The sequence below is a fragment of the Lissotriton helveticus genome, chromosome 4_1, assembly GCF_964261635.1.
Source record: "Lissotriton helveticus chromosome 4_1, aLisHel1.1, whole genome shotgun sequence".
Lineage (NCBI taxonomy): Eukaryota > Metazoa > Chordata > Amphibia > Caudata > Salamandridae > Lissotriton > Lissotriton helveticus.
Window position 1 is genome coordinate 1,168,049,233 of NC_136063.1, and position 26,482 is coordinate 1,168,075,714.

Consider the following 26,482-nt stretch of genomic DNA (forward strand, 5'->3'; position numbering starts at 1 on the left):
AACAAGTGTCCTAGAAGTACAACACACGGGGAAGTATATTCTCAGGAGACTGCTCGAATTTACAAAGTCAGGCTTCTCTCTTTATACAGAATATTCAGCTTCAGGCAAACATTCTTCGAATTTGCAGTATATCATTTACAGTTTCTTTGTTACAAACGAAAAGCAGAGTCATGATGACATGTACATATTTCACTTCGAGCTGCCCATAACAAATCACCCGGCGAGGCCCAACATTTCATCAGATATCGGTGGACCCCCAATAAAACAGGCACCTCCCCACCATAAAGTAAGTGAAGCAAAAAGAGTAGAGACAGATGTGAGCGAGATACAGCAGGTGTGCGCGCGGTAATGGTTTTATGGCTTGTTGAGCCTTGATGCTATCTTGTTCGGCCACTGGGAGGGGAACTGACCTAACGAGTTCAGCCTGGGGCAATGGTTCCAACTTGCACAGGTCATAGGAAAGTCGATTTAAGGAGTATGTGTCCTTGTGGAATTGAATTCAGCTGGATTAAGGCCTATGTAGAGGGCAACTCACAAAATGGCTTCCATACACAAAATGGAAGTTGAGGGTTCTGAACGAAAATGACGAATTATATGTGAAATCGTCACTCGAATATGCTGGGAATGCTTGTACATAGTGTACTCGTCATTCTCGGTCTTTTGATACCAAATTCGTCATGTTTCGATGAAGTTTAATTCTCGAGTTCAGAATGATTACACGAGTCCAGAATTTTCAGAACCACAAACCCTCCTTTTGCCCTTACATAGGCAATTAATCTATCCTCATGTTAATCTGAATCCAGATCTATATTCCTAAAGTCATTGAGATGTTGCTGTAACATCATTCTAGTACTCAGTTCATCTCTTGATACAGGCTTCCTTATACATGATGTAACGCAAAGGCCACATATTGCAGGAGCACACTGTATGCATAGACAGAACAGGAAAAGAATGGCTAATACCATCCCAATGACCATTAGAATTTTCCATCCCCAGGCGGATATCAGTTCCCAGAACCATCCCATTAATGGCCAATCTCCTTTATCCACATGGATAGATTCGGAAATCTTATGTAGTTTGGAGATGGCCTGGTACACTGTTGGAGCGTTATCAGGGATGAATATACAGCAACTAGATTGGATCAATCTGCATACCCCACCTCGGTCTGCAAGTATGACATCTAAAGCGACCCTGTTCTGAAGGGTCATAAGTCGATCCGACTGGAGCTCAGCAGTCAAGTTACTAAGGGCACCAGTAGTTTCTATCACGGTGGACTCAACTACCCTTGTCAATTGCCTTATGTTCCTGCTGTTAGCCATGGATCCCCAGAACAGCAGAAAACCCTTTGCAAAGTCCCCAAATTCTTGACCTGCAGTGTCTTCTTCACTCAAAACACCTCTAACTATCCTTGTCCTGTGGTAGTCTGCCGCTGCTGTGGAGGTGGGAGGCAACAGGAAGGAAACAAAACATGAGCCCGAAAAGTCAGGGGGCAACCATGTATAGGCTCTATCGTGGCAGATGAAATAGGTACCCTTAGCTGCTAAAAACGCAGGGGAAGTCTGAGATCCAACAACATACGTTTCAGTACAGACACTGTTCCCTAACTGAGCCCTGGGATTCGTGCCATTACCTTGCAGACACAGATGACCCTGATGGGGTACAATCCAAATCGGGGAAGATCTCTTAGCTTGCTGTTTCTCACTCAGAGTAGCTCCATATCCAGTCATGTTCCATCCTATGTATACTAGTGTCTCATCTCTCGGGATAGTCTCATAAGAAATACCTTCCTTAATCATGTCTACTATACCCTTGACTAGAGCACTTTTTCTAGGATTGTCTGTTACAGAACGTAGGGGGTAGATTTCGTGGGCATATATGAACATTGTCCTATATGCCCATACAGAACCATTGTGACTGAATGGCAGGACCAGATAAGGGATACCTTTATCCGTGGTGTGAGGCATAAGACCGCACACCCAACAGTTAGTTGTGTTCATTACGAGTTGGTGTTGGTGCAAGAGCTGAACAAAGGAGTTATTAATCAATCAATCAATCAGGTCATTTGTAGAGCGCACTACTCACCCGTAGGGTCTCAAGGCGCTGGGAGGGGGGGGGGTGCCGCTACTGCTCGAACAGCCAGGTCTTGAGCTTCTTCCTGAAGGAGAGGTGGTCTTGGGTCAGGCGCAGATTGGTCGGAAGTGAGTTCCAGGTCTTGCCGGCCAGGTGGGAGAAGGATCTTCCTCCTGTTGTCGCTCTTCGGATGCGGGGGACGGCGGCGAGGGCGTGGTTGGTTGATCTGAGGAGGCGCTTGGGAGTGTAGAAGTTGATCCGGTTGTTGAGGTAGCTCGGGCCTTGGTCGTGTAGGGCTTTGTGTGCGTGGGTGAGGAGTCGGAAGGTGATTCTCTTGTTGACCGGGAGCCAGTGCAGATCTCTCAGGTGTCCGGAGATGTGGCTGCGTCGGGGGATGTCGAGGATGAGTCTCGCCGAGGCGTTCTGGATCCGCTGGAGTCTCTTCTGGAGTTTTGCAGTGGTTCCGGCGTAGAGGGCGTTGCCGTAGTCCAGTCGGCTGGTGACGAGGGCTTGGGTGACCGTCTTCCTCGTCTCGGTGGGGATCCACCGGAAGATCTTACGTAGCATGCGCAGGATGTTGAAGCATGACGAGGAGACGGCGTTGACTTGTCTGGTCATGGAGAGGGAGGAGTCCAGGATGAAGCCCAGGTTGCGTGCGTGGTCCGTCGGTTTGGGTGCGGTGCCCAGGGCGGGGGGCCACCAGGAGTCGTCCCAGGCGGAGGGCGTGGAGCCCAGGATGAGGACCTCCGTCTTGTCTGAGTTCAGTTTCAGGCGGCTGGTCGTCATCTATTCGGCCACGTCTCTCATCCCTTCGTGCAGGTTGGCTCTGGCGGTGGCGGGGTCGTTGGTCAGGGAGAGGATCAGCTGGGTGTCGTCGGCGTAGGAGATTATGTTGAGGTTGTGTTGGCGTGCGATGGCCGCGAGGGGGCTCATGTAGACGTTGAAGAGGGTGGGGCTCAGTGAGGATCCTTGAGGGACGCCGCAGATGACTTCGGTGGCCTCTGACTTGTACGGTGGTAGGCGGACTCTTTGTGTTCTTCCGTCGAGGAAGGAGGTGATCCATTCCAGTGCCTTCTCCTGGATTCCGATGTTGCTGAGGCGCTGTATTAGGGTGCGGTGGCAGACAGTGTCGAAAGCCGCGGAGAGGTCCAGGAGGATGAGGGCCGCTGTTTCTCCGTTGTCCATCAGAGTTCGAAGGTCGTCGGTGGCGGCGATGAGGGCGGTCTCGGTGCTGTGGTTCGCTCGGAAGCCGGACTGTGAGGGGTCGAGGGATCCATTCGTCTCGAGGAAGGCGGCCAGCTGTTTGTTGACGGTCTTCTCGATGACTTTGGCCGGGAACGGGAGGAGCGAGATGGGACGGTAGTTCTTGAGGTCGGTGGGGTCTGCTGTGGGTTTCTTGAGGAGAGCGCTGAGTTCGGCGTGCTTCCAGCTCTCAGGGAAGGTGGCGGAGTCGAAGGAGGTGTTGATGATGTCCCGCAGGTGGGGTGCGAGGACAGCGTCGGCTTTGTTGAAGACGTGGTGAGGGCAGGGGTCAGTCGGAGATCCGGAATGGATGGAGTTCATGGTGCGGATGGTGTCTTCGGTGCTGATCGGGGTCCAGGTGCGGAGGGTGGTGGTGGGTGGCGTCGTTGCGGTTGTGGCTTGCGTTGGTTGGTTGTTGAAGCTGTTGTGTATGTCCGTGATCTTGTTGTGGAAGTAGGACGCGAGGGAGTTGCAGAGTTCTTGCGACGGGGTGATGTCATTGTTTCCGGCGTTGGGGTTGGATAGCTCTTTCACGATGTTGAAGAGTTCCTTGCAGTTGTGTGCGTTGTTGTCCAGCCGGTCCTTGTATGCATTTTTCTTGGTGGCGCGGATCAGTTGGTGGTGTTTCCGGGTGGCGAGCTTGAGGGTGGTCATGTTGTCCGTCGTTGGTTCCCTTCTCCAGGCTTTCTCGAGGGCTCGACAGTTCTTCTTGGAGCTCTTGAGTTCGTCGGTGAACCATGGTGTTTTTCTGCTGCAGGATCTGCTGGGTGGGGTTCTCAGAGGGGCGAGTTCGTCCGCGCAGTCGTTGATCCATTTCGTGAGGTTGTCGGCGGCCTGGCTGGGGTTCGCTGAGTTGGCGGGAGGGTGCTGGCTCAGGGAAGCGGTGAGCTGGTCGGCTGTGATCTTGTTCCAGCTTCTTCGAGCAACCTGTTGCTGGTGGTGGTGGATCGTCGTTCTTCTGAAGGTGAAGTGGACGCAGCTGTGGTCCGTCCAGTGGAGTCCTGTTGCGTGGCTGAAGGTGACGTCTTTGCTGGATGAGAAGACGGCGTCGAGTGTGTGTCCGGCGAGGTGGGTGGGGGTGGTCACCAGTTGCTTGAGTCCGAGGTTGTCGAGGTTGTCGAGCAGGCTGATGGTGTTGCGGTCGTTGTTGTTCTCCAGGTGGAAGTTGAGGTCCCCCAGGAGGATGTAGTCGGCGGAGGGGAGAGCGTGCGGGCTGACGAAGTCGGCGATGTCCTCGCTGAATCGTGTGCGTGGTCCCGGGGGTCGGTAGATCAGGGTGCCTCTGAGGGTGGTCTTCGGGTTGGTGTGGATCTGGAAGTGCAGGTGTTCAGCGGTGGTGAGGGTGTCATCGGTGTTGGTAGTGATGCGGATGGTGTCTCTGTGGATGATGGCGATGCCTCCTCCCGTCTGGTTGGCGTTTCGGTCCCTCCGGGTGATCTTGTAGCCCTCTGGGATGGCGATGGCGATGTCTGGGGCTGAGGAGGCGTTCATCCAGGTCTCGGTGATGAAGGCAACGTCGGGGGTGGTGGTGTCGAGCAGGTTCCAGAGTTCTACGGCGTGTCTGTGGACGGAGCGGGTGTTGAGCAGGATACACTTGAGGTGGGTGCTGCTGGAGTTCGGCTTGGCGGGTGCAGGGAAGGTCCGGATGCAGGAGAACTTGCAGGCGTGGCAGCTGAAGGGTCCGTGGGTGTGCTTCGGGGCGGCTCGGTGACATCCTGGGATGTGGCCGGTGTTGAGTGCGATGAGGTCGGCGGCGCAGTAGGTTCGTCGGGTCGGCTTCCGTCGGTGGGGGCCAGGGGTCCTGGCGCTGGGCGCGGTCCAGGCGCGGACGGGCGCAGACGGGCTTACCTTTGGCGCGCCTTCGGCGCACAATCGGCGCGCCCGCTGCGCGTCAACGCTGCGCGTGCGCACGGTCGCCATTTAAGGCGAAGTGCGCGGGTGGGCGGGTCAGCTGGGAGGCGGGAGCGGGGAGGGAACACAAGGAAAAAGGGGCGGGGTCGCAAGTGGTGGCGGGAAGCGGGGGCGGCGAGGGAGGCGGGAAACAGGACAGGGGACGGCGAAACAGGCACAAATTCCAGAAAAAAGACGCTAAACACGGGCCAAAAAGACTAGGGGAGAAAAAATACAAGCACAAATTACAAGTAGCGCAAAACAAGGGCAAAGACAAGAGAAACCAAAGCAAGCACAAATGCAGTCAAAACAGGCAGCGAGGCAGCGCACAGCGGAGGGGCACACGCAGCAGCTGGTGGCCGTGCGGCGCGGGGGTGTCCCACAAGTGGGTCACACTTACCTGTGCCGCACGGTCGCCTTTTAAGGCCAAGTGCGCGGGTGGGCGGGTCAGCTGGGAGGCGGGAGCGGGGAGGGAACACAAGGAAAAAAGGGGCGGGGTCGCAAGTGGTGGCGGGAAGCGGGGGCGGCGAGGGAGGCGGGAAACAGGACAGGGGACGGCGAAACAGGCACAAATTCCAGAAAAAAGACGCTAAACACGGGCCAAAAAGACTAGGGGAGAAAAAATACAAGCACAAATTACAAGTAGCGCAAAACAAGGGCAAAGACAAGAGAAACCAAAGCAAGCACAAATGCAGTCAAAACAGGCAGCGAGGCAGCGCACAGCGGAGGGGCACACGCAGCAGCTGGTGGCCGTGCGGCGCGGGGGTGTCCCACAAGTATTAATGAACTCCAATCTCCTATTGGATTCATGGTCAGGAAGGGGGTGGAAAGAATGAGAGGAAACAGTAGGAGGAGGTATGGGTGATGCAGTGGGTGCAAATGTTACACGAAAAGAGAATAAAACATAACTTATTAAAAATACCATTACACTGAATAGCATAAAAATGCACAATATTATAAAACTTTTCTTTGTCATCACGTTACATAATTTGAGCTTAAAGTTCGTTCGTTTGGCGGGTCTCTCCACATCGGGAAACTCCATCCTCTCTAAAGTGCTGCCCGCGGTGGGAGGTTGCCTCTGCTAAGAGATGCTTCTGTCAGTCTAGGGCAACTCCCTTGGACCAACCAGAACTACCGACCTAACGTCGTCAGCTGCACCCCAAAGACTTTAATCAACCGCGGCCCTAGCAGCGGAACCTGGATGGCGGTTTGAAAAACAAAAATAAGCAAGTTTCTTAGATGAGAGAGCTGCACTTTCAAAAATAGTATTTGGGAGGAAAAAGAAATATCTGTTTATTAGTCCATGGGTCTTGGTCTCAAATTGCAAAAGAAATCGCTTTTATTAGTTCGTTTTTCTCGGTCTCAAATTATATCGTTGTCTTCCAGGTATTGTCTGATCCTGGAACAAAAGTTCAGACTCTGTAGTGTTCAATCGATTGGATGGCGGCACAGCCTTGTGCAAAATGTTTTCATTTTCTCGTTCAGAGTCAGTTCCTTTTATGTGCAAATCATTAAAAGGGATGACATGTGGCACTGTTTTAGGTTCTGGGTCAGCGACACCCTTCTGGACCCACTGGTCATGAGGCAGAGGAAAAGGGATTTTCTTACAATGGATCCCGTGGACCCAGTTGGCCTTCCCCTCCACCCGAACGGCTGATCTTGTGGAAAGAAGGACGAGGTGAGGTCCGGTCCACCTGGGCTGGTCGTTCTTCGTTCTTTGAAAGTTTCTGACAAGAACCCAGGAACCAGGGTCAATGGCGTGACCCGGAGTCTCAGAGACCGGAGGCAGGGTGTCATGAACCTGTTGATGCAAAACACGCAATTTAGCCGTCAGTTCATACAGATAATCAAGCAAAATAGGGTGTTCAAGCTCGCTGAACTTAGTGGGTCTAGGCACTCCCCATATGTTGGCTGGCCGGCCAAAAACGATCTTGTAAGGGCGTTTCACCCGTGAATGCACAGTCATTCTGGTGGACAGGAGTGCTAAGGGTAGAGCATCAGGCCATTTAAGACCTGTGCTCGCTTGGATTTTGGCCAGTTTAAGTTTTAAAGTGCCATTGTAACATTCTACTAATCCAGCTGATTGGGGGTGATTTGCAGCGTGGAACTTCTGCCGAATACCTAGCCCTTCACACACTCTCTTCATCACACGACCCACAAATTCACTTCCATTATCAGACCAGACCATTCTAGGCATTCCAAACCTGGGGAAGTACTCTTTCACAAGGGCTTTTGCTGTGGACAAGGCAGTATTGTCTTTTAGGGGATAGGCTTCTACCCATCTTGAGAAAGCACAAACAACAACGAGTACGTATTTTAAGTTGTTGCACCTCTCCATGTGGATGAAATCTAGCTGTAAAACCTCTAACGGATACGTAGGAGGTGCAAAATGACCAGCTGGAGTTGGGGTTCCCCTACCAGGATTGTGTTTCAAACATACCATACAATTCTTAACCACATTCTCTGCACACTTGGGAATCCCTGAATGTTGCCATACCGGAGCCAGCAACTCGCAAATCCCTTTCACGCTGATATGAGCCATTCCATGAGCCATCGTAACCACTGCAAGCACATATGCATCGGGTAACAACCATCTCTGATGCTCTGTCAATTCAATACAACACCCATTTGCATCCATTCTACCCGTACTTTCTCTCCACGTGCTCAATTCTTTCTCTGTGGCCTCAGCTTGAATGGACTTTACACTCTCTATTGTGTCTTCACACATTCCAACATCACCAGTCCATCTTGCAGGGCCTGCAACATACATTCGGCTCATTACATTCTTTGCTGTTTCTTTCGCGATCTCATCAGCAAATGCATTTCCACGACCAACATCATCAGTCACCTTCTTGTGAGCACTACATTTCACAATCGCCATTTGCAGAGGCAAGGTCAGTGAGTCAAGAAGATCATTCACCAACTGACCATGCTGAATCTTAGCTCCATGCGAAGTCAGGAACCCACGTTCTCTCCACAATCGCCCAAAACTGTGAGCCACTCCAAATGCATACTGACTATCAGTGTAGATAGTCACTTTCATTCCTTTAGACAACACACATGCTCTCGTGAGTGCAATCAATTCTGCTGCTTGAGCTGAATTATGGGGCACACGTGCAGCTTCAACAATTGTATGCAAAGTCGTAACGGCATATGCTGCAGTCGTGTCACCACTCGGGAGCTTGAAGCATGAACCATCTACCCATAATGTACCATCACATTCAGCAAGAGGAATATCGGATAGATCTACTCTCCCTTTCGTCTCTTCCTCTGTTCTGAGAAAACAATCGTGCTGTTCTGAAACATCTGATTCCTCTGTAATTGGCAACAACGTAGCTAGGTTTAAGGTACTGCACCTTTTTATGTGCAAATGACTCGCTAACAGTGTCAATTCGTAACTGGACAATCGAGCACTAGTTAAGTGCTGTGTCTTGGTTCTATTTAACAACGTGTCTACTGCATGTGGGACCATCACGACCAGTGTATTATTCATTACTAGACCAGCGGACTGTCGAATAGAAACAGCCGCTGCTGCTGTGGCTATTAAACAACTCGGCAATGCCTTAGCTACCAAATCCAAAGTCGACGAAAAATAGGCACATGGACACTGCCTACCTCCAAACAACTGAGTCAACACAGACAATGCACAGCCCTCTTTCTCGTGGACATATAATGTGAAAGGTTTACTGTAGTCGGGGGTACCTAACACAGGAGCCAAACACAATGCTGTGCGCAATTCGAGAAAACTTTTCTGACACTCTTCAGACCAAGGAATGGGCTTGGGTGTATTTTTGCACGTTAATGCCACCAAGGGTTTGGCCAATAGCGAAAAATTTGGAATCCACTGTCTACAGTACGACGTAATGCCCAAGAAAGCACGCACTTCTCTCTGTGTTCTTGGCACACTCAATTTCGCTATTGCCTGAATTCTTTCTGGGGTCAGTTTCCTTCCCTCCTTCGATAAGAGGTGACCTAGGTAGGTCACTTCTTGTCTGCAATATTGCAGTTTGGAAAGTGACACCTTGTGATGAAGATCACACAGATGACGCAATAATGACAGCGTGGCCTTTTTACAAATTTCCTCAGTGTCTGCAGCAATGAGCAAATCATCCACATACTGTACAAGAGTAGCGCCTTTAGGTAAAACAATCGTATCAAGCTGTGTTTTTAGAGCTTGACTGTATATCGATGGACTTTCACAGTAGCCCTGAGGAGCGCGTTTAAAGCGGAAACTGCGACCTCCTAAACTGAAGGAAAAAATATCCCTGCTCTCCTCAGCAATAGGAATGCTGAAGAAAGCATTCTTCAGGTCAATCACCGAAAACCAAGTGGCAGAAGCTGGAATCATAGTCAATAATGTGGTAATGTCGGGGACAACTGGGAATTTTGGCACAACTATTTTATTCACCTCTCTAAGGTCAATCACGAATCTGTACACAGGCGGCTGAGAAGGGTCAGTTCGTTTTAAAACAGGCAGAACAGGACTATTGCAAACGTTGCCTCGTGTTTCTTCAATCACATCCTTTTCAATCAATTCGTAAACGATCGCTAGCAAAGCTTTTTCACCCTCACTAGATATCCTATATTGGGGAATTCCTGGCATTTGAACATTGGCTTTCAATGTTACAACATATGGTGGAATTTCTAAAAGGCCCACATCATTTGGACCAGCGGCCCAAAGAATATCTGGAGAAACGACAATTCTGCTGGCAGTTTATCCCTCGACAAATACATGGGGAAACCACTTTCTTGCCTAAAGTAAGTTGTACTCCTGAAGGAGAACAGTCCAAAGTCGCATACAATCTTTTTAACAAATCCAATCCTAGCAAGTGTTCGCCACAACCTGTTGTCAGAATGAGGGGTGCTTCGAATTCGCAAGGACCAACAGAAAGAGACAAAGGGTCAGAAATCGGATTTCTAACTGGGGCACCAGAAAAACCTACAGAAACGTTCATTTCACCAGACAAAGGTGCGCCAGGGAGTTTGGAGTGCATAATAGAACTCTTTGTAGCACCAGTATCCAACAGAAAAGGCTCTGACACACCTGATGTAATCACCTCAACGTAAGGTCCACTCTGATCTACTGGAACTGAAACAACTCCCTCTCTTTGTCTTTGGCTGTCCTAGCAATCATTACCCTCCAAATACTCATCTTCTGTATAGTAATCATCAACATAGTATTGAGCTGTCCTGTCAGATGCGTTATTCTGCTGATCGAACCTATTCATAGAATTTTGTGGTGGAAAGGGACGTGCGTTCTGGGGGACGTTTCCACGTCCTCTACCTCTAGGCGCTTGCTGAACACCACGACCTCTTACACCAGAAGCACCATTGGCACGCTGTAACAAAATAGGACAACTATACTTGAAATGACCTTCTTTCTTGCAATACGAACACTGGTTGGGGCCTACAGGGACACGTAGCTGAGTGTACTCGACTCTTTGCGAGTTCCTCTGATACTGTTGAGGCTGCTGAAAATTATTCTGATAATTATTCTGACCATTATTATTTTGACCACCACCACCACGTGGCGGATATGCTTGCTGTAATAAAACCTTTGTTTTTAACTCCTTAGTTTTCTTTTCTGCTCTATCTCTCTCGTCTTTGTCTCTATTCTCGTAATATTGTGCAGTAGCCAATATCTGGGCTGAAGATGAGACTGCCCAAGAACTTTCTGAATCCTTTAACTTTTTACACAATTCTGGAAGCAGATTGTGCACGAATTTATCGACAAACAATCTCTGACCACCTTCTGTGGTCATATCTTGACCGCTGTGTAGTGTAGTTCCTATTTTCCCAATAGGCTCTGCGCATTGGAATAGTACCTACAGCAGTAAAGGCCTAGGCCAGACGTTAACTAGGTCTACTACTGTCGATACTAGACTTAATTTTTGGGTTTGCCAGCTAAGCTCAGAGTTCGCTAGAAACTTTCTCGAATGTTCAAGGAAGGATTAACTCCCCTGATTAGACAAGAAGGGATTTAGTTTCTGACAACCATAGAACATGACAACTTTGCTCTCCCCTAATCAAGAGTCAATCTCAAGAGTCGTGTGAGCACAAGGCAATTATTTTACTCAGTCAGTACGTGCATTCTTAGTCTCATCAGAATGTAGAGAAAAGGAAGAGACGGGCGTGTTCAATAAAAAGATGTTATTTATTGATCAGTCTCTTTTCTCGTACAAGAGAAATGGATCGATATTATTGCGATACTTATAGTTAAGTAAAGTGCATACATTAGAAGCAATAGTATAAAATAATACTGTAAAAACATTGATATGGTTTCTGAGCCATATGATGTTTAAAATGATTAAAATATATTTACATACACATATACATTTGACTAAACGTACTCAACTGGTGTTTCTAAATACGCCTACCCCGTGTACCTGACCTAAGTCTAATGCGTGGGCGGGAATAGAAAGTTACAGTTTAAGTTAAGTTTGTTTTTGCCAAGTGAATAACTAAAGAATTCTCTAGGAGGGGTTATTCAGTTCTGTACCTGGAATTTAGGTTGAATGAGGAATGGTATCTCTTTCTCTGCTCTCGATATTCCAGGCTGCCTGCGAGGGCTACCCGGAAGCGCCGGTGCTGGGTCTCTCGGCTTGAGATAGCAGCGCGTCTCTCAGCGCGTCAGGAAGGCGGGGCTGCTGCCTGCGGGGTCTGCTTCTGCTCTCGGCTTCGGCAAGTATGGCTGCTCCGTCTTGTCACCACGCGTGTGTTTTGCATAGGGCAAGATCGGCAATATTTATACCTTAAAGGTGCCGGGATTGACGTAAGGATGGACATAGGTACGTCAATAAAGATGTCATACGACTTGCTCGTTAGCACATTCTTTACTAAAGTTCTCTGTGAAATCAAAACAATGGCCGCACGGATTATCCAGGTTGTCATAGGTTTGATTTGTTATGAGAACGTCGTATGCCTTATCAGGGGCTGGAGGAATATCGCTTGTCTAATTAGATCTCAAGCGTTATGACCTAATCAGATAACACGTTCCTGTGCCGTAGTGTGACTGCGTCAGATAACGGTATCTGCATCATGGGGAATTTCTTGCCTCATGGGCTGACTGTTAGTTAACTAGCTAGGTAGTTTAACCAGAATAGGGTTAGGAATAGGGGGATCGATTCAGAACCTATAGAAATACACGACAGCTGTGGTCGACAAATGTTTCTTCAAACCTGGTGAAGAAATCTGAGACAGTTTCTTGTTTCTTCTGCTTGCATGCAGACAACTTATCCCAATTTACACGTATTGTAGGCATTATCGTTTTCATGTAATCAACTATTCTACCAGGGAGTTCTGCTATCAAAGGCTCAGGCTTAGCACCACCAACTTGTCGGGCGTCTGCAGCGGCAATATTAGCCCATGAGTCACCTAACTCTTGATCATGATCTGTATGACGAATTTTACCCCATAAAGGCTGTGGAACAACATTACCAAATAACATATCGATATCGGCTAAATTCATTATACATGACCCAGCAGTTTGTGACAACTCTTTGTAATACCCTGCAGGATTTTTACACGGATCAGGTAATGTCTGTTTAAGTGCTAAAACTTCAGCTCGCTTCCATGGTACATGTACCCATACACGCTGAAAGTGTGGCAGAATAGGCGGTTCAACAGTTGTGTCACCCTCTCTCCATTGTGGGGGAACTTCTCTCATCGGGTATTGTCGCGCCTTTTTCCTACTAGATGCACCAGGCTCAGATTGTGACCCAGAACTGCTCCCCTTACTCCGATAGGATAATAATATTTCAACCGCTTTCTCTACATCAGGACCTACAATCATGCCCTCTCCAAACTTAAACCGTACACAACACAACTCTTGCGGGTTGCATTCCAGATCAATGTCTTCCAAATCCTCGCAAAGGAAAACACACATCTGTTCGAAAACATATCTCTGCGTCGGTGCTTCCCATTGATAGAAGACTTCCATGACCAACTCTACATCATATTTTACAGTGTCCATAACCCATTTCCGTGCTAAACGATTCAGTGAGTCTCTCTCTTGATAGTCAGGCAGTCGACTTCGCAACTGCCTTCGTTCCATTTTAGGGGTCGTAGTAGGCGACCCGAAAAGAGGTGAGAAAAGGTTAGTAACAGTGCTGGCCATTTTCTGCCGAATGGAAGGTGAAACTGAAGGAAGAACGGGTGGAAAAACGGGGTGAGATAAGGCAGGGGCAGAGACAATAGCAGAGGAAGCATCAGGAGAAATAGAAGGAGCACTAGGCAAAATCGTAGAGGGAGCATTAGGAGGAGTAGAAAGTACACTAGGCAAAGTCGTAGAAAGCACAGGTGAAACAGATGTGGTTGGTGGGCCTGGAGCAGGCTGCACCATAGAGACAGGAGTCAGCTGGAGAACAGCTGGTGGGTGCTGCGGAGGAACAGGAGGCGTAGGTTGCACAACTAAAGGTTGCGGGGGTGCCGTGGCATTTTGCGCATAGGGGGGTGGTGAACTTAATAAATGCGACATTAATGGATCTTTTTCACGCTCTTTTGCTGCCTCTTGCTGAAGAGACGGCAAAACTGGATAGCATTTATCCATTGCCATTTTACGTTGCCTGTGCAACTGCTCACTCATCTGCTCTTCTTCATTGTCTTTAAACTGCATAGCAGCTTGCATTACTGAAAGTCCCCCTTCTCTCTTATTTTTCTTAGCTAATTTAATTTCCTTCTGTTTGGCCTCTTTACGCCATAGGCGGAAAGAGTCAAACATTGCCGGCCGGGCTTTCTTTTTGAACAGTTTAACTTCAAGGTTATCTAAGATTTCGGTATCAAAGCTACCATATTGGGGCCATTTTAAAACACCATCTTTTCTGGTGTATTTGATCCACACTTCATTGTATGTGATGGGGCCTACCCCATGTTTCACATGTAACTCGTAAGTTGGAGTTCCAACCGGAGGAACCGGACATGAGTCCTCCAATAGGGAGTCCCTATTATTACAACCAAGACAAAACAAATTTCCAAGTCTAAGACTAGGCATCTTCGCTCTCCAGTCTAGTTCCAAACTTCAAAGGATTATCGATTACGATATTTCTCGTGAATACACGAGTCCTTCGGTTTTGGTGCTTAAAAGTACCAACAATTATCCGAAAAGGATACCCAAGATTAAGACCAACTAAGGACTTAGAGACGCTCCACTTATACTTAACTGAGACATCGATGACGTCACCAGAAGACTCGTCTTAGTGTTTCACTCTACCAAACTTCAAGGGTCCAAATCAGGGCAATAGCCAGGGCAGCAGTCCTTTGTAGCCATCCGGAAGCGGGGAACCTCGCAGCAAAGACCTTCGGACCACATCGACATGCAGGGGTCGATGAGGTGGTTGGCCGTCCTCCGGAATTTTCACACGAAGCTCCTCACAAACCTCTGGCTGACTGGTACCACTGGAATCGCCCCAAACGTTGGGCGCCAGCTGAGGTACTGGGTTTTTAAGAACTGGCACAGAACCGGCAACCCAGCGGTGCCAGGGTACACCCAGAGACCTCGGGTTCTTCCTGATTCAGACCACAGAAACTCAGAGTCTTCTAGGTGAAGTTAAGGATCGATTTTATTGGCTGCAACCAAGGTAACAAGTGTCCTAGAAGTACAACACACGGGGAAGTATATTCTCAGGAGACTGCTCGAATTTACAAAGTCAGGCTTCTCTCTTTATACAGAATATTCAGCTTCAGGCAAACATTCTTCGAATTTGCAGTATATCATTTACAGTTTCTTTGTTACAAACGAAAAGCAGAGTCATGATGACATGTACATATTTCACTTCGTGCTGCCCATAACAAATCACCCGGCGAGGCCCAACATTTCATCAGATATCGGTGGACCCCCAATAAAACAGGCACCTCCCCACCATAAAGTAAGTGAAGCAAAAAGAGTAGAGACAGATGTGAGCGAGATACAGCAGGTGTGCGCGCTGTAATGGTTTTATGGCTTGTTGAGCCTTGATGCTATCTTGTTCAGCCACTGGGAGGGGAACTGACCTAACGAGTTCGGCCTTGGGCAATGGTTCCAACTTGCACAGGTCATAGGAAAGTCGATTTAAGGAGTATGTGTCCTTGTGGAATTGAATTCAGCTGGATTAAGGCCTATGTAGAGGGCAACTCACAAAATGGCTTCCATACACAAAATGGAAGTTGAGGGTTCTGAACGAAAATGACAAATTATATGTGAAATCATCACTCGAATATGCTGGGAATGCTTGTACATAGTGTACTCGTCATTCTTGGTCTTTTGATACCAAATTCGTCATGTTTCGATCAAGTTTAATTCTCGAGTTCAGAATGATTACACGGGTCCAGAATTTTCAGAACCACAAAGCTAGGCCACCGCCCGGCTTCCATGCTCTGTCTAGATGGTTTATGTCATGGGTAGGAGGCACTAAGAGGTCTAGGAAGGGAGTGGAAGCGGGATTGAGCCAAGTTTCCATGAGGATAATGATGTCTATCTCATTGTGTTGGATGAGGTTGAATATGTCAAGGCGTGTTTGCTAGCTGACCTGCAGTTGAGTAGTATGCATTTAAGTTGCACTGGAGTATAAGGGGGAGGAGACTGTATGATGTTCACTCTCATTAGGTTGTCATTATTTAAGCCTCTAGGGTTGTGAGGGGATTCTCTGTATGGGTCAGCGTGAATAGCTTGAATTTGTCTCTGAGTAATCTTGTTGGTGTTTAAGGTAAGTGAGCAAGACTTGAGTAAGTCATTGATATCGTTGGACGCGAGATAGGCCATCGCTCTTCTGGGGCGGGAGGGAGCATTGGGTAGGGGCATGGTTTTAGAGCAAGAGAGGGGGGAGGCCGATCACAGTGAGTTCTGTCACTAGCAGGTGTTCTGGGCAGCTTTGCATGGGAGAGGAGGGAACTGATCAGGGGGAGGTGTTCGATCGACAGGGCTTTCAGATCATGAAGGTAGACAGTGAGAAGGTGCACCTTGAGGGTTATGTCGTCCAAGGGCACCACCAGGTCTGAGTGCTGTGAGAAGGGTGAAGGTTTTTTTGGGTTTTTTTTTTGTTTAGTTGAGTGAGCAATTCTGGTGGGAAGGGGGGGGGGTCTTGATGTGTACCAGAGAGGTCTAAGGCGGTATTTTCAGGTTCCAGAGGGAAGAGTTGGTCATCGCGGACTTGCGGTGTTCCATGATGTAAGGATAGAGGGGTTGGTAAGAGTAGGATTGTAGAATATTGTTGGAATTAGCACGTAGGGGGCTACTGGCAGGTGAATAAGTCTTCACTAGCATTTAGGCCCTCTGGCGTCTAGGTCTCTAGTTCCAAAATGTACCAGGTTTCTAACCTTGTTAATATTGCTTCTCTGTTGCCACCTCTTCTAAAGCTTGGAACTGAGTCCAGTAGATAGTATCTGAACAGTTCCAGATTATATTCAGGTGTGCTAATAATTCCTTGACATTTGTTTCTTCAGCATTATCAGCTGGCAGTGATAGTAACATGGTGGTATTGATCACATCCTGTATTTAATTATCACTTTGTGTTACAGTGATGCCAGCCGAAATCCTTCTCCTTTCCTGTAAATGAAAGTGTTTTTTTAGCCAAAGTTTCCATACAAACTTGTATATGTTCATTTTGATAAGATCAATATCCAAATTAGTCAATGGACAAAAGCTCACACCTTTCGTAAGCACTTTATTCATGTCATCATCAAGGATTTTGTTACTCAGAATAACAATTCTCACATCCATTTTCACATCTAGTCCTGCCTCAGTTTGTTCCTGGTCCAAGACCTGGTCCTCATTCCTGCTCTGTCTCCTGATTGTTCTCTTGATTCTTTTCCCTCTTCTGGTCTTTGTCCTCGGCCTGTACGTAAGTTTGATCTCATATTGCCTATCCGTATCGATCGTATTTCTTCAAAAAAACTGTGTCTCCCTGGTTCTGATGTGCCTTTCCCCGGATCGTGGTTACTTTCATTGTCACTAAGGGTGTCTGATGGGGGTTTTACATTGGGTGACAGGAACTGTGTCTTGATCAGAGATAACTCCTCCTGATTTTCTGATAATCTTGTATCGTAGATGATTGTGCCCTGATAAAGTCTGCTGCGACTCAGACAGTTGTAGACAAAACATGTGTTGGCATATGAACTACCCAGCCCGGAAACAAAGGCAGTTAAATCCACTTTCAAAGTTATCACTTGGGGTGTTAGCCAAAAAGGCGAGTTTCAAAGGGGAAGCCTCCTTTGAAGGGCCGACAACAACAACACCCCTTAGCAGAACAGAACGTTTTTTGTTCCTGCAGACAATTATGAGACAGAGATGGAAAACCCATTCCCAAACCAGTTTTCTCATGGGTGTGTAGCCCACTGGTAGGTACACCTGTAGGGTCGGCTATTGTACTCCTGGCGACAAGGATGGGTTGTGCCATTTGGAAAGGGGCATGCATACGGCACTCTGGGAAAACTAGATGCCACACATTGCAGGAAACACAACACTAGATAGGAGGGGACCCAGTAGCCCATTGACTAATGACAGCGTAGTCCCCTCTGGGCTCTTTCCTGAGATAAATGTGACACAACTGGTACCCTGCCCCTCAGATGATGCTGGAACCAGAAAGAGGATCAAAGAAGGAGGCCCTGCTGCCCTTGAAAGTGCACAAAGAGAGGCTGCACTGTCAGAAGGACTGCACCTGCTGCACTTGGTTAGCGATGTTTGGACCATGCCTGTGGCTTGAGGTTTAGAGAAACGTTTATTCCTAGCCCCAACCTACAGCAGTGACTCCAAGGATGAGTCACCTGATACCCTTGAACCAGCTCTAGGGACACAAGAGCTGAAAAATCCCAAATCCACACGTTTTAAACCAACACAAAAGTTTTATCTCTATCAGTCGCCAGGAGCAAAAAAGGACAAATCAGAGATAGCCAAAAGTTGCACCCATGTCTGCCCATCCCAGGAGTGCTATCAAAAATCAGATACATCATATCAAGGGACACTAGCCTCAACTAAGGATTTCATCCCAACCGTTGTGCAAAGAGACCAGTAGCATACATTGGCTGCCCTGCTACTGCAACATTGAGGATTTCTAAGGACCCTGACCTCTGTGGCTAATGCTACCCTCATCACCCATGGACAGAGGGATCACCACAAAGACAGCCACATAAACTGCACCACAACTGGAGCATCCTTTGAGCATCTTTTGCCAGTATCCTCAGCATCAGGACCACTCCATTGATGTCTATGGCAATAGTCCTGTAAAGTTTGCAACTTTCTTTAAAAATGCTCCGGTGGCCAGCTAACTGTCCAATCCTGCTGGATTTGGTCACCCAACCCAGGCCGGAGAACCAGCACTAACGCTTTTACATTTTTTAAAGTTTACAAACTTTTTTGTCAACCAATGCTTGTTTGTGGTTAAATTTACAAGTGATAAAAATATGTATCTCTGGAACCCTCTGGTGGATTTTGATAATCAAGATCTTTAAAAATGTATTAAAATGTGACCTATTTTTATAAATTGTTGTTGGGTCTTTTAATTGCTGTGTCACTTTTTTATTTCGTTGGTGGAGGCTGTTAAATCTTTACACAGAGGGGCTAATATAGAAAAGGCCTCTGCCGCCGGAGCATCACTATTTTTTTTACACTACAGTGGCACAGGCCTCTCAATCATATCTATGAGGCCATGAAAAGCCACCCTGTGTTGCTTTGCATGGCTTCATAGCTATGGAGCAAAGCAAGCATCGCTTTGCACTGCCTTACCTTACTTTGCATCAAGGAGACATTCCATGGGCATTGTGGTGGGTGTTCCCATACAAAACCCATGGATTTTGATGCTTCCCCAGATTCCCAAAATCACCTGAACCTGAGGCAGCATAAAAATCTTACGCCACACCAGAGCAGACATAACGAAGAGAAAGGTTTTCGTTTTGCATTCTTTTTTCCTCTTTCCATGTGTGCTGTATTCTGCAGCACACACAGAAAAAGGAAAACACGCCTCAGGATTATTTTTGTGCAGTAAGATACACCTTCCAGCACAAAAACAATCCTGCCAACAATGCAAACACCCTTGCACCATCTTGCAAGGTTGTCCGTGTTGGCACCAAATTGTGTGCCAGCTGAAAAAACAGGAATGCACAGTATCTCGTAAATATGGTGCATTCCTTTCCTTTGAAATTGGCATAGAGCAGCACTGCAATAAGACTTGAGGCGCTGCCCTACGTCAATGTTTTGTAAATGAGGTCATAAGCTTCTTTGCCAAGCCTTACTGTTTGCAGCCACAGCCACCCAGGGTTGATCAAAGGTTCAGCAAATGATGCTGACTGGACCCAGGGTTGTACCTTTAAGTGTACTCCACAATAGGGCCCCACAGCCATATCATATGGTACACCAAAATCCTCACAATAGGTATTCCAAACTCTCAACATCATACATGATATGCATTAAGCAAGTGTCACATGTGTTCCAGTTTATGGGTCTCCAGTCATGAATGTCTACTGAGAATCTCTGGGGAGAGTGCTAAGAGAGAGAGGAGTGAAGATTAAGAAAGGGCAGTATTCCACCACTATACATATCATCAGATGCTGTCACTGTCCGGGCATGGGCATGGGGATAGTAGTTAGTGGCACTTTAATATCGGACACAATAGGCAAACCGGTCATTTTTTTCTGCTGAGCATTGTTTTATGAGTAAAATTGTTGATTTCTATTTTAGGAAAATTATTTTTAGTTTAAATTAAATTTTGGTGATAATTTCAAAGGCTGTGGGTTGCAGTGTTTTTAGAACCTCCCTTCCCCCTCCCCTGCTCTACTCTGGTTTTCTAGCCTGCCACATTGTATCAAGTGTAGAAACTCAGATTTGTTTTGTTTCCATTTCTCCCTGACCAGGAAGCTATTTCTGGAGTCACTTTCTCTTCTCTTGCCTCAGCACCTCCATGCATTCCCTAAGTACATATGCATATCTGTGCTAAATTATTCTTAAAAGGAGCTTTTCAATTTTTTTTCTGCTGAACCTGATTTTCTGTGTAAAAGTATAAGGTTATTTTAGAGAAATGATTGTGAGTCTGCATTCATTTTCATGTATAAATGTTGATTAATATTCTACATAAATTGTATATTTCAGCTGCTACAGCATGTCTTTTCATATATCTTTGCTGTTGTATTCTCAGAAAGAGCGGGCACGCCGCCCTTTTTATGTCAAACCGGATTTTCTTTTCTGTGTAGAGTTGTTGCATTTTGTTTTGATGTAATCACTGTGTGGTAACTGTTCCGAAAGTTAAGATCCATACCCAATTTGGTTATGTTGGCAGGAGAACAGGAGAAAAGAAAAAGAAGTCTCTATATGTGGTTCCCAATGGATGGAAGTGGGGAATTTCTTCTTTTGGAATTAGTGCCCTCACACACAGGGCCGGACTGTCTACCGGGCGTTTTGGAACGTTGCTGACCTGGGGGCTGATTTCACTGTGGTGGAGGCTGATTTTGTTGATTGAGCCCTGCGTGTGCTAAGAAATAATTAAAGCAAAATGAATATCGTTCAGTACATGCAGGTCTCCATCAACGAAATCAGTCCCCAGCTCAGCTGTATTCCAAAACGCCCGGTAGCCAATCCGTTCCTGCTCACACACCCTTGCGAGTGTCATGCTTCATCATCGGGCTTTACTCCTCGTGGGGGTGGCGCTGCTGTCCCCCATGGGCCCCGCTAGAGGGCTCTTTGTCGGAGATCTTTATAGGAGACACTGCAGTTGTGCATGTGGGTGTGTGGGCCTAAAAGGATTGGTGCTAGTGTATTAATATAACACCTCTGGCGTCCATCCAGTGGAAGGGCATGTAATCGGCCAGAATGAAGGGGATTGAATAGACTCCCCCTCGAGACCACGAGGACAGCCGATGAGGCAAACATTTTCCTTTAAAGAGGTAACAGGTTGGAACACAAGAGAGGTGTTCCTTTAAGCGCAAGTAACACACACAAACCTGAAAAGAGGTACCATAGGAAGATAGGTTGTCTTTTCCCTACTCCTATTCATTTATTTATTATTTCACCTTCACGCGGTCCTGACGAAGCACACGGGGATCCATTAGGGACCCAACAACAGCGCGAAACATGTTGACCAACACGCACACTCACAGTCACACACGGGCACTAGGAGCAGCAGAGTAATACCCTGACCTCTATGTTATTTGTTAATAGAGGTGCCCCAACGCCCCTGTATAATTCTTTTATCCTTACCTCCCGGACCAACAAATAAAGTTATCCTCACGGTACCGATGGGGTTATTTTAACACACTAGCACCAATCCTTTTAGGCCCTCACACCCACATGCACAACTTTGGTGTTTCTAAAAAGATCTCCAACAAAAAGCCCTCTCGCAGGGCCCATGGGGGACAGCAGCGCCACCCCCACGAGGAGCAACGCCCGATGCTGAAGCATGACACTCACAAGCGTGTGTGAGGTCACTAATTCCTAAAGGAGAAATTCCCTAACTTCCATCCATTGGGAACCACATATAGAGACTTCTTTTTCTTTCCTCCTCTTCTCCCGCCAACACAACCAAATTGGTTATGGATCTTAACTTTAGGAACAGTTACCACACAGTGATTACATGTTTTTGGGAACAACGGTGCTGGACCTAGTTTTTTTCTAAACTGCTCCCTGTCCCTCATTCTTTAGTCTCACAACATTTTGTTTGCAAACATTATTTTCAGTTTTAAATAATTATTTTGTGTAAAAGTAAAATAATGTTTTCTTAATTTTATTATTTATACTTCTACATGTTTCTACTTGAGTTATGTCTGTAACTTCATACAGAAAGGTGGGCACTGCGATTCAGGTAAAGGGCTTTGTTGTGAACTTTTCCTGTACAGCAGTGCTCTAAAATGCTCTTCCTTGCTGTGCTGTGATTGGTCAGACCATCCAATTGTTTCAAGTGACTCATGTGACAGCGGTCTAGGCTTTTCTCCATATTTCCAGATTGTACCCCTGCCCAGGTGTCCTTTAGCTAGCATGCTCGAGGTAAAGGGTAATACGATGAAAAAGTAAGTACTGATCCCCAGAAATTAGTTCTTCTCGGCTCCATCAGCAACCACCAGCTCACATTAAGCACCGGCAGCAACACTCAGCCCACTGTGCATTTACCACATCATCTAACATTACGCACCTCATAAACATGTACCATATAGGCCAAACCATTAACAATACTCTCTCAACCATATACTCCGAACGACGCCTGGACCCCAAGGCAAAGTTTGGTGCGTGAGAAGATGTGAAGCCTGAAACTGGACCACCCAGGGAGGCATTATGGGATTTACACTGATTATGGGTAAATCTTTTAATATCAATATAATACATTACTTTTGGTGCCCCTGTCTTCGTCTGTGTCATATACTGCTGGTGAATAGGTCATTCAGCCAAAGTCATCTATATCGACTCCCAGGAGACTTTAGATATGTTTCCTGGTCAGGAAAGAAACTGCACTTCAGAGAATTATTAAATCAGGGGACAGACAGTACAATGCAACTACTAGATCTTTTGCTTCTACACTCATTGTTTATCTTGATATCTCTCAAACCTCTTAGTGCCCTCCAAGCACTTCATCATAGTTCTTAAATTCTTTATCGCTCAAATCTTGAATATTGCATTACTTTTCACATGGATGTCATTCTCAAAACATACTCTTTGTAGATGCTCGGTGCCTGAATCCATAACCACTAGAAAACACTGGGATCACATCACTTAAGCACTTGTTGCCAAATAAATGCCATGTCCAATTCAAATGTCTGTGCATGGAGTAAAAGTCTTCTATCCTGACCACTGATTCTTCTCAGCAAACTCAGCAAATTTTAACTTTCAATGAGGCGTAACCTCAATTCATGTGGCTATTAGGCAGAGAGAATTCTACAACAGCTTTCTTTAGGAGTCACACTCCCTTCGCCAGAAAGATTCGCCTCTGACACAGATCGTGTGCTGAACACCAGCTCCTATTTTAGAAACTGTTCAAACTCTTTATCTTTAAACAAGCGTTAAATTCCACAATGTTTCACACAAACGCACGTCCCACGTCTGAGACACCCCACTCTCGTTATGTAAAATCTATCCCCCATAATCTATTTATATTTTTAACTTACCATCTGGAGAGCACAGGGACACTGCTCATGCTTATGTAATATAGATATTCATAAAAAGGATCAAAAAGCATACTTTTTCATGAGTATTGTACATACATGGAATTAGGCTTAGGCTCTTATTTCATTTTCTGACAAATCTCCAGTAACCTAAGAGAATGTTCCTATTTTCATTGATAATCGTGTTTAAATGGTATCATTAGATAATGAGCTGCCCAGCCAATTACAACGTGTTCATACTTAGTTAAAATAATCATTGATTAGACCAGCAATCAACCTTTGCAAAGTATGTATAGAAGGCAAAATGGTACCTTATAAAGATCAGTACAATGCTTCCTGTGCAAGCTTCCCAGACATATAGTGAACAGTTAGAGGCTCAATAGCAGCTTGCACACACAAAGACATACTTACACACACGCACACACACACTCACTCACGCTCTCTCTCCAGTCCATTCTTTAAATAATGCAATAACATTATCTTTAAGATAAAAAAAGCCCAATCTCCCACTTTGAACCATATCCCGAATAGCGTTGAGTTAGCATATGAGGCGAGGAAGTCCAAAACTCATTAGGTTGCTTTCCCGAGAGAGTTCTGAAAACAATATAGCCAAATCGTGCCTCTAGACCTTAGTTCTCAATGAGCTCAGCTATTCTTCCTTCGAAGTCATCCACCCTACACCCATCCTTCTCTCCATTCACTTTTCCTTCTCCATCATCTATTCTTCTCTCCATCCAACCTTCTAACTTTCCTTTTGGCATCCATCTATCCATCATTCTCTCATCAATCCATACTCCGCTCCTTACGTCTGTCTTTCAAACCATTCTTACTTTCTCTGTCCATATCCTCCCCACCCATCTCTCAATCTTCCGCTACATAAATTCATCTTTCTCTCCATCCATCCTTCATCCATCGCTCCTCCATCTCTCCTTCTTTGCATCCATCCATCCACCTCTACCTCTTTCCTTCACTTCTGTCATTTGATGTGTGCGTTTTGTTGAAGTCACTCCACCATTCTACAGTTTCATCACGCAGATGCATTGTAATCTCTCACAATGTTTTTTTACGAGCTTTATTTGGAGAGCAGCGTGATCAAATCAAAGCCGCAATAAACAACAGTTTGAAGGTTTTATGTAACTCACAGCCTACTGGCACCCAAACAGCACTAAAGTGCCGAAGTGGGGGTTCCTGACACCCCTGATCATCTTATCAATGGCAATTCAAAAGCAATAGAGCGACCATTATTTTAAATGAATGGAATTACATTGTTGCCACGGGTGAGGATCTGTTTACAATGTACTGAGCTAGGCTGTGAAATTTCTTCCCTGTACTTTTACACCTCGAATAAGCAACCAATGCTTTAAAGGCTGAGCAAAAGTGTTTTAACAATGAATACCACTATTGCGTGTCAAGTCTTTCGTGGTATGCTTTAATTTTTAAAAAAGGAAATTGCATTTTTGTTGGTCAAAATACTTCATATGCAGCGCTGCTTTGTCTTAATGACAGTCTATAATTTAGATATTCATTGAAACCTCATTCGCACCAACCTTCCCTAGGATACAGGCTTTGGCCAAAGCTCTGACGTGCATTACTGCATGAAGAAAGACACTAAAAAGTGCTTCATTGTGCAGTCACCGAATTATGACATTTTAACCCATTAAAAACTAGCGTAAAAATATTACGTATTCAGCCACAACTGTATAATGATACACCAAGAAAATCGAGAAGAAGACAAAACTCCAGTGAAAGTTGAAAGATAAAACCACGGCTCAACCCGACTTCCCATTTCAGACTGCATGTGATCATCTTTTATTTGTGTGTGTGTGGCTTTGATTTCTAAGCCCTGCATTTATTTATTCTTTGCACATTAGCCAACGTGTTATAGTCAGAGAGACAAGTAAACGCAGTGCCCGTGTGCTATTCCATTACATTATACCGTGTGTTTTTACTGCAGCTTTAACAATTGAAACCCGTGAGATTGGCTTAGATTACCTAAACCTTCCTTTGCTGACAATAATTGCCACTAATTGGATGCAACCACTTTAGGCCCGCTATGCAGGTGTTGACTGCATGTCGCCTTAAAATGAATTTTATCATTCCAGTTCAAAGCATCCTGCATATTGTGTCCTCTTGTTGGGAAATGCTTGTCCGATAGACACGGTGGTGGTCTCTTGGAAGCGCGCTTTGGCGAAACCCAGTGTCAGGACAGAGACAGGTCTCAACCTAAAATGGTACATCTCACCCCTGATAGTTCACCTAGGAGACAAGCCTTCCTTTCACAAAGTGTTCTCTTTGTTGTTGTGCTTTTATCCACTTCAAGGTAACTGAAAAGGCTCCGCATTCCATCTTTCTGAGGCCCATAAGTACATATAGAATCGCATTAATGCTTTTAATCATATCTGATTCGGGCGCGCGCGCCAATGTTTGGAAGTTGCTTCCGGATCTACACAGTTGGCATCATTCTGCCTTTATAAAATCCAGCTGCAGTGACACTGAGGTTCCAGGACACGGGGGGAGGGGTGGGGCGATAGCACCTCAATTGTGGCTGTAATTTATTGCCCTTGCTTCCGATACGGCTCCCTAGCAACGCCACTTGAGGAAGGGGTGGCGCTAGAGGGGCCGTTAGCCATGGCAACCTGGATGTTATTATAGTGGACACCTGGGAGCGGAGGGACAGCTGTTGCTGTACTAGGAGTATGACTTTGCAAAAAATCCCAGTAAAAAATGCATGTACTGCAGCTACTGGCCCGAGCACGAAGGTCAAAGTCCACGGCATGCATTTCAGAGTTCGGCTTGGGGGCTCAGGGTCTATCCGATCCCTTCTTACTTATCGGCACTTTTGACAGTAATTTCACGAAGGTATACCATTTTCATTTGTGTCAAATAAGAGACTCGCATTATAGGAATGCCAAACATTTCCGCTGAGCAGTTGCACAACTAGCTAACTAATTGAATACGTCAGCACTCGGCAATCGCATAGAATGCCACCAGCGAGGGATTGTGTACCACTTAATCATTGCAAATATCCAGGATCGAACAAAGATGTATTTCAACTTGTAGTGAACCAGCTTCCGACGACAGTTTTCTCTCCCTCATTACAATCCTTTCTTTATAAGACTGAGTGGGAAACAGGCAACTGTGCTTACACTATTGATTTAACAAATGTAGTTAGTCCCTCCCCTAGTCATGATGACTTAAATACCTGGGAGCATGTTTACTAAGATTTCACATC